The sequence below is a fragment of the Lepisma saccharinum genome, chromosome 10 (assembly GCF_977018435.1).
Source record: "Lepisma saccharinum chromosome 10, izLepSacc3.1, whole genome shotgun sequence".
Classification (NCBI taxonomy): domain Eukaryota; kingdom Metazoa; phylum Arthropoda; class Insecta; order Zygentoma; family Lepismatidae; genus Lepisma; species Lepisma saccharinum.
This window is the reverse complement of record NC_139238.1, coordinates 56,250,816-56,260,291: the sequence shown is the minus strand read 5'-3', so window position 1 is coordinate 56,260,291 and position 9,476 is coordinate 56,250,816. Positions and strand designations below refer to the sequence as shown.

The window sequence follows — 9,476 nt, the reverse complement described above, 5'->3', positions numbered from 1 at the left end:
TTTTATAAGCACCGTCAACTTGCAAGACAGGTAGATTCAGAGCAGCATAGCAATAATTTATAATTCAAGGCAACATGTCAATCATGGACATTAATATTTTTATTTAATTACGGTTGTGTATTTTATTTAAATTTTCCTTATTTATTTTCAAAGAATTATGGCAAATATTTAATCAATTTATTTTAATCATATTTTAATTTTGATGAGGCAATTTAATTTAATTTTAAGAAAAGGCAATGGAATGCGTTTGTTTTTTTGTGCATCCCGTGAATCAATTACACCTATTCCCAATAGTTTCCTTTCATTATTATAATTATCCTCTTAATTAACCTAACCTGTCTACACGAAACGACGTGGACCCTACACCAATCATGGGCATTTTTATGAAGGACTTCAGCAGCAGCAGTTAATTACCGTGCGGAGAGACTCGTGACCAACAATTTAAAGGAGGCATGCAGACATTTTATTTTGTAATACTACAAGAGGACTATACCTTTCCCAGGAAGACAGAATTCAACCATGAATTTCCCAGTTCAGTGGACTGCAGATTATACATTTATTCACCACATTTTTGTGAAAGAACCATTTAGAATTTTCCTCCACATCGTTTGCAGTTGGGAAAAACTTTTTTCCCCATCTCCCAAGTTCAACGGGTAATTTATTATACATTTTACATTGCCCCAAACTAAGTTAAGAAGACAAGTAATACAAAAGAAGAAGAGAAGCAGAGAGACCAGATATCCTACAGCAGCAGTTTTGGTTACAACAATAGTTACAGAGTTGTTGTTCAAATTGTCCTTCAGTGTTTCCCCACACATGCATATACAAGCTTATACCATGTGTATTTATGTGGATATGTTTCCCATGCATCATGCAAAAGTACATTTTTCGATAGCCCTTCTTCATATGTTCAGTTCCGTACCATGCATGCTAGCCAGTTTTAACGTGCATTATATCATACACATTAATACAAGGAGGCAACAAGCAGCAGCTGTACCAATTATCCAGCGCTAGCAACAAATAGTGTTTATATTTTTTTTAAGAAGAAATTTTCATAACGGATATACAAATGAACATGCAAATAACAGCAAAGCATTCTTACAGCACTTTCGAACATTCCAGGAAGTACGCTTTATTATACCAATGTCTTATGCATGGACCGTGGTTTCCATTTCCACTGTTTCTGATCTTTCTCGGTTTCAGGAATAAGTTCATTCAACGACACACAAATAATAGTTAATTATTATTTTTTGTAACCAGATTTACATAGTTATAAATCAGCAGAACCTTCTCTCAAGTAATCTTCAAAAAGTTATCTGAATTCAGAGATTTGAGAAATGCCTTCCGATGCCAAGAAGAAGCGTGACCAGAAGATGAAAGCCGCAAAAGCAAGGCAATGTGGGAAAAAGCCTGAGAAGCCAGTGGAGAATGGAACTTCATGTAATAAAGAGTCTAGTCCAGATCCTAGTCTGAACTGTGATGGAAAGGGACACGAAATGAGTGCAAAAGAGGCTTTGTGTAGGAAGTTGGAGGAGGATGCCAGACTTAACGCAGATGCTCGTGCTTGCACTGGAATCTTGGCTGTTCACCCTCGAAGCAGAGATGTTAAGATAGACAACTTCTCAAACACATTTCATGGCTGTGAACTACTTCAGGATACAATGTTGGACTTGAATTGTGGGAGACGTTACGGTTTGATTGGGCATAATGGTAGTGGGAAATCCACTTTGCTCTCAGTCCTTATCAACCGTGAGGTTCCTATTCCTAATCACATTGATATATCCATCTGACACAGAAAATGCCAGCTTCCGGAAAGACTGAATTGCAGTGTGTGATAGAGGTTGACGAGGAAAGGATCCGTCTTGAAAAACTGGCTGAGTTGCGCAGACACTGCAGAAGCTAGAGCGGCTTACCTGCTACATGGTCTCGGATTTACAAAGGAAATGCAGAATAAAAAGTGCAAAGATTTTTCAGGAGGGTGGCGTATGCGTATTGCTCTTGCTAGGTCCCTGTATGTCCGTCCACATCTTTTGCTTCTTGATGAACCCACAAACCATTTGGACTTGGATGCCTGTGTGTGGTTGGAAGAGGAACTTAAAACTTATAAGAGGATATTAATGATTATTTCACACACCCAAGATTTCCTGAATGGTATGCACAAATATAGTACACTTAAACAAGAAGCGGCTCAAGTACTTCACGGGTAACTATGATGCTTTCATTAAAACAAGGTTAGAATTTTTGGAGAACCAGATGAAACAATATCAGTGGGAACAGGATCAAATTTATCACATGAAAAATTACATTGCTTGATTTGGTCACGGCAGTGCTAAGTTGGCAAAGCAAGCCCAGAGCAAGGATAAGACATTGGCGAAGATAGTGGCTCAAGGATTAATAGAGAAGGTCATAGCAGATAAGCCCAGTGCAGTTTTTGTTCATCCTGTGAGACTATACCTCCTCCAGTTATCATGGTACAGAATGTTAGTTTCAAGTACAGTGATAGTGGACCATGGATTTACAGGAACTTGGAATTTGGAATCGACTTAGACACTCGACTTGCATTGGTGGGGCCTAACGGTGTTGGAAAGAGTACGCTGTTGAAATTGCTTTATGGAGAGCTTATCCCTGTTGAAGGCATGATCAGAAAGCACTCTCATTTAAGAATAGCGAGATACCATCAGCATTTGCATGAGTTGTTGGATTTAGACGTGTCGCCACTTGACAAAATGCTGCGGTCTTTCCCTCAAGTGAAGGAAAAGGAGGAAATGAGGAAGATCATTGGTCGATATGGCCTCACTGGAAGGCAGCAGGTCTGCCCAATTCGCCAGCTGAGTGATGGTCAGAGGGGCCGTGTGGTATTTGCATATCTAGCTTGGCAGGCTCCCCACTTGCTGCTCCTGGACGAACCGACAAACCATTTGGACATGGAAACAATTCATAAGAATGATGGGATCAGAACCAGTCACTTCGCAATTAATTGCTGGGTGATGTTAGCTATTCATCATTTATCCTCTATGATGAGAGCACTCGTCATTCGGATGACGAGTTAACGCTTGGCAATACGAAAGGTACAAATAAGATTTAGGAACTTAACAGCTAGAAATGACAATGGTCACTCGATGGGTTTTCTGAACCTTTCAACCTGAATCATGGCTGGGTTTTAGTATAGTTACCTGTCTATCTGACGAATGAAGATAATTACGATGAATAAAATATACTAAGTCCTCTGTTGGCTTCTCTATCGGTTGACCAGCGCGTCGTCTCACTTTTGCTCCACTGCTCTCCTAACCTCTCCACTCTCCTCAATTCCACTCTAAAGTCAGTCACCTCTCAACTTGTCTCACCTCTATATTCCCTAGGCCATGTAGCCCTTCCTCCATGCCGAATCGTGTTTTTAATTGCCACTATGCAAACCGCTGACTCCATAGGCGGAAGAAACTACCTGTTTCCTGAATAGCTCAGGAGGTTTGCATAGCACAACACTGTGCATTGTTTACATGCCTCAGAGGTTCAGACAACTGAGAAAAAGAAGTGAATGTCCTGGTCAACATGAAGCATTCAGAGAGGCTTTTTATAAAATAAACATATCATCTTAGGGATTGATACGATATCCACTTATAGGAAGATCGTGGTTAGACGCAATCAATGCTTCCTGGAGAAGATTATTATTCACCAGCAACATATCATTTTCGCATGCTTCCCCACGTTGAGGAGCTAGCACAAGTTCAGGAGCTGCTATAAGTTTGGAGCTGATCCAAGTTCAAGAGTTGCTTCAATTTCAGGTGTTACCACAATATCTGTAAATATGATAATTGAAGACACTAAACAAGATGTGTTATTATCTACTGTAATTATGTTTGTTACTACTGAATGGCCGGAGAGATCGAACGCAGAACAGACGCAGAGAAGAGGAAACTAATCACATTTGAACAGGGATGTTTATTATGGGTGAGCAGATTCATTATCCCATATAAGCTTCAGAATAAAGTACTCCATTGCTTACATTATTGTCATATAGACGCCAACCGGATGAAAGAATTGTGTCATTCAAGGTTTTGGTGGCCGAAGATTTCAGCACATATTTCGGAATTCATTACACGTTGTTCCACGTGCGGAGCAAATGTACCGAAGGTTCGATATGGACCGTCCTCTACGTGGCCTCCTGTTTCTGCAGTCTCGGAAAGGTGACACATAGATCATTTCTTTCTCGCGGGACGCAAGTTCTTCATTTTTGTTCATGCATGCAGCAAGTGGAAGGAGTGTGGCCAGTCTACACCTTAGATACAAAGGAGACTGTGCGTTGGATCTTACAGTCATGTGCGCACCTAGGCGTGCCTAGGGCAATAGTCTCCGATAACGGTCCGACTTTCACGTCACTACAATTCCAACAGTTCTGCCAGAACTATGCCATTTCTCATGTCACATCTCCACCATACAAGAGCCCCAGTAATGGTCTTGCAGAAAGGTACGTGTGGACAGTGAAGACTAGTTTGAGTAAACTGATACACAACAAGTCAAACATGAGTGTACTGGAATTAGATATAGGAATAGCCAACCTTCTTACTATGATGCACAACACGCGTCTGAGTCAAGCAGAAATTTACCCTCTGCCTCTGTGTTGCGGTTCAGACCATGTTTCTCAGCCCAGTCGCAAATGGATGTAAACTCATCTCCATCCAAGAATCGTGGGAGACACCGAGGAGGTAAACAATCCTTTTCAAAGAAGAGTTATGAAAAGAATAAGGCAGTGTGGGTTCAATCAGCAAGGCACGGAACTCCAAATCATGTTCCAGGGTGTAATTATACGTGCATATTCAGTAGCTGAAGCATCATATTCAAGGTCCTATTAAAAGAAGGTACTACGAGGGTAGTACACCTTAGATGACTTCGGCTGCGTACTTTACCGAGAACAGACACACTAGCCGACGGCGAGATGACAACACCCCAGATGGAAGATGAAAGCGAAACTGAAGGCCCAGCCGGATCATCGAGGAAATCAAACACTCAGCCGAGGAGATCGACAAGAGTTCGACATCCACCTGACCGATATGGTTACAGGGTTACATAATGATTCCAGATTTAGGAGTATTTTGCATGTCTTTCTTGTTCAGGTCACTAATAATATAGTGACCTTATTTTTTCTTGTTCAGGTCACGAATGTTATTTTGACCCTCATTGATTTTTCTTGAGCTGGATGGATGTTGTGATTGAGCATTATAGTATGTATAATCATGTAGCTATGAAGAAGAAAAAATATGTTCGATAGTCTGTTCTTGATTACAATAGAGGTGAGTTGGATTCATCGGGCGCCATGTTGTACGCATGTTGAAAGTTTATTAAACCTCGATTGTGTTTTTATGTACCTAAGTATTTTATTTCAACTATCCGTGTTTTCACGTGTACCTAAGCTTTCCGCAATAACTCGATAACGTTTCAAAAATTCAGGAATTTTTGAATTAGTCGAGACCGAGAATATGAGATACTATTAAAAAAAATATAAAACCTGCAGAACTTAACTGCAAAGAAAAGTGTTGTTAGCCGATGTAAAACTGTAGTATTTGTTGGTGTTTACCATGGATTTGGAAGTACTGTGCAATTAACAACATCTTTTGCCCGATCACTTAGCTGTACAACAGAAGTGTACCATTTCTATTCCTTAGAATTATTATTACCATTCAAACAATGGATTTATATTTCACAACTTCACAAAATATACATATATGTAGTCCGTACAGCTATAGCCTGCTCACACATGAGAAGGAATAAATATTCTACCTCCAATTCTGGATTGACTCTATTTTAAAGAAGGAGTGTCGTATCCCTAGGCAACATATAATGTGACCTCGTTCTTCAATGCAAATTAATATGAAGATGCCCGTAAAAATATACCTTTCTGATAAATTAATGTAGGTGTAGTGAATTCAAATAGACACTGGCATTATTGTGGAGGTCATGCGTTTATTCATACGCTACACTGGTTGTTCTCTAAATTAATTCCTGTTAAAATACATTTGAAAATGAATAATTAATAGTTATTGTCAGCTTGTGAATATATGTGTTAAGAAGGGTACAAAGACGGCTGCAGTAGTAAGTACCTTCTTGGTATGGATCACGCATTAAATATTTGAATATCAAAGTATTTTTATGTGAAGTTGTGGTCCATCCATATCTTTGACAGGTATCCAGTAGTTCACTCAGGCAAGAAAGTCTGCCGCTGTCACTGCTGTTTGCCTACTAATTATTCATACTGTGCTTCAAAAGGTGCTTTCTTTTGGAGAAACTTCATACCGAAGCAACACGCGACAACAATAGAATTGAATTTATTTCAAGTATTAGGCTTTACAGCTGTGCATACCATACAAGGATGAAACATTTTAGTGCAATAGTCCTACACAATTCCTCATCTCAGTCTACTTCCACATTCACACTGCTTGGAAGCTCACAAACACCGTGTTTTATTTCAATTCTTTAAATACACTTGCACTGTTACCTTAGCGATTCCTAAATTTTCTCAGATTTATTTATTTTTTTAGTAGCCCCCGTTTCACACATTTTCGCTATCCCCACTGAACTTCTTTGCTCTCTTTGCCCAGACATAGTGTAGGAAAGTTCCCAGATTCCGTCTTGCTAACTGGATCTCAGTAAGAAACTCAACCAAACATTCAGCTAGTGTTGTTAGTTGCATCTGTGTAACTCGGATTGAGTTATTTTTCGATATACCGTGAATTATGTCGTCCCGGTCTGTTGTTCGCGCATGCACAGAGAATATTTTGCGTTGGACCGAAGAGGCCTGTGTCACTTGTCGCTTGCCGCTTCGGCGTAAAATATCCGTGTCGTCTGAACTCAAGCTTGTGTGACATGTTATCCCGCAACTATGTGAAACGTTGCTTTTGGTTTGATTGTTCTCAAGAGTTAGGCCTATGTGTTGCTTGTCGCTTCGGTCTGACAACTTCCATAGAAAAATGGTACAGCAGAGGGACTCGCTACAGGTGTCGGTTGAGGATTTCACCAATAGAATGCAGGCCTGTGAAGCCGGCCATACCGCTAGAGTGATAAACGTTGCTGTTGATTGGCTCGTTCCCAAGCGACACGGAACATTCACACCGAACCAACTCGAGCCCATTAAATGTAAAGCAAAACATGCACGAACAACAGACGAGGGAACAGAATACACGATATGGAGGTAGAGTCCAAGTCCTAGTAAAATTCAAGCGACAAGCGGCACAAGTAGATTGTTTCAGTTGAGAACATTGTCACTCGCCCTCTTAGGGAGAACTCACACCGAACATTGTGTCTCAGGAATAATGATGATAATAATAATATTAACAATAATGATAATAATAATATTATTTAAGTTAAAATTACACTATTCTTACATAAATAGCTAAAAGACCGAATAAGAATAGAGATATAACAGTACGTATTCATTATCTAGCTTACCTGTGGTTAAGATCGACATACTTTGAATTAGGATAATTTATATCAGAGCCTATTTTGACTAAAATAAGGCTATATTTTCATATCTTCTGGTGGATTAACTAATCTATAAGTGTAACAATTGCTCATCATACTACGAGGTTTAAAATCCTATTACTAGGATGATTAAAGAGATGACCTCTTGGGAATGTCCCGCCAGGGATCAGTAACCCTTGGGGGAATGACCCTAGAACTCAGCTAGCTCGGGAATGTCCCGCCAGGGGTCACGTCACCCCTGTAGATTGGCTGAGCTGGTTCCTTGCTTGAGACGTCCCTTGTTGCAGATTTTGAGAACGGGAACTTACACTTGTAATGGAAATTCGGGAATGTCGCGAGAGCTGAGCTAACTTGAGAATCTTCTTATAAAATATATTTATTAATAATGATAAAAATTATAATAATAATTGTCTATCCTATCTGAATTATTAGTTACGAGAAAAAATTGTGGGAGAACATATAAAGCCGTAGTATTGTAGGATGATTATTCTCTTTACCAAGATAGTTTATTCAGCTAGTGTTAGGCTCGCTTTAGAGGAAGGCATTTTCCCTAGCATTTCTATTAACCTTTATGCCATGACCAAAATGCTATCGTGTAAGGTGACAAATGTTATGGCATTTCAGATGCTATGGCATATTTCATGGCATTTCTCAAGGATAGAACGTACTCTATTTTCGTAGCATAACCAATCAGATTGACCTCAGAGTAACAAATGCAAATGTAATGGCGGTAGCGTGAGATTTAAACTACGTATCACCAGGTATCACTTCACACTTTAAACGACGATAAATATTCAACCGAGAGGAATATTGCTTCGTATTAAATTATTTAAAGTAGAGAAGAATGGCACTGATTAAACACTTACTTTACAATGTTTACTGTACACGTATGGAAGAATATTTTAGCATTTTGAATTGTAAACACCGTGTACACATCATTGACGGTGTAACTCGCCGTGCCTTTCGTGCTGTATGCATTGTACATTGTCATTCAAACGGGCAACCGAAATTTTCCATAAAATGCTTTTGTCTAAAGTCCTGTCTGTTATAAGATTTTTGGAAGCATTTACGTAGCATTTATGCTAGCAAAAATATTAAAAGAAATGCTTTCGTCTAAGCCGGCTTATTCTGATGTCAATACGGTGACCTCACCTGCTACTTGCATCGACAAGCGGCACCAGCTCATATGCCATGGTACAAATAATAGAAAAGAGATTTGTCACAGCAATAGTTTGTTCGCAGAAAAGCTGTAATTATTTATCACTTGTCTCTCTGTTCTGACTTGTCATGTCCGAGTTGGAAAAATATTGCCGGGAGTTTGATGGGTTGATATACTGACCGCGTGATAGTCCAGCGGCGCCTGGTAATTGATTGGTTGATATATTGAGTTGCCTGACAGTCCAGCAGAGCCTAGCAACTGACGGTTTGATCCAAGTAGCACATGAGGTAACCGTATTGACCAGTTGGTTATAGCCGCATTGTCGCAAAATTGTACTCATTTAGTTGCATGGGCGAATTGTACCTAAGTAGACAGTATCGAGAGCAGCGACAATGGTACAGGTACGTACGTCTAGGGTGAGTTTTTCTTCACAGTATTATGCCAGTGTTGTCTAATAAATTAAGGGCTCCTAGTTTGATTCTCTGGAGAAGACATTAAAAAATATTCTCATAGAGCAGTGTTGTGGCCTAGTAAATTAAAAGATTCTCTGCAACTGGACTGTATTAAAATTGTTCTGTGACTCGCTCATTCTTCACATCATACCCAAAAGTCTTCTCTGCGATAAGAATAACACTACACAAAGTGTTGTCGAGCAAAGTCTCATGGAATTCGCAAACAATCTTGACATTAGTTCTATCATTGATAACAACTTGTTTTCTTTTCGATGTGTTGATGACAAACATAGGTCTGTGCGCCTTGAAATCGCTGGGATTGTAGTATATATATCTATGTTTCCCCCAGTCACTCTCCTGTATGCGGTGTATGCTTTATATAATTTGAGATA

At 39.6% G+C, this 9,476-nt stretch overlaps 1 pseudogene; it reads left to right on the top strand.

Moving 5' to 3' along the window:
- The first annotated feature begins 1,337 nt into the window (after window positions 1-1,337).
- LOC145994109 (ATP-binding cassette sub-family F member 2 pseudogene) lies at window positions 1,338-7,187 on the top strand (annotated as a pseudogene).
- Window positions 7,188-9,476: the final 2,289 nt, after the last annotated feature.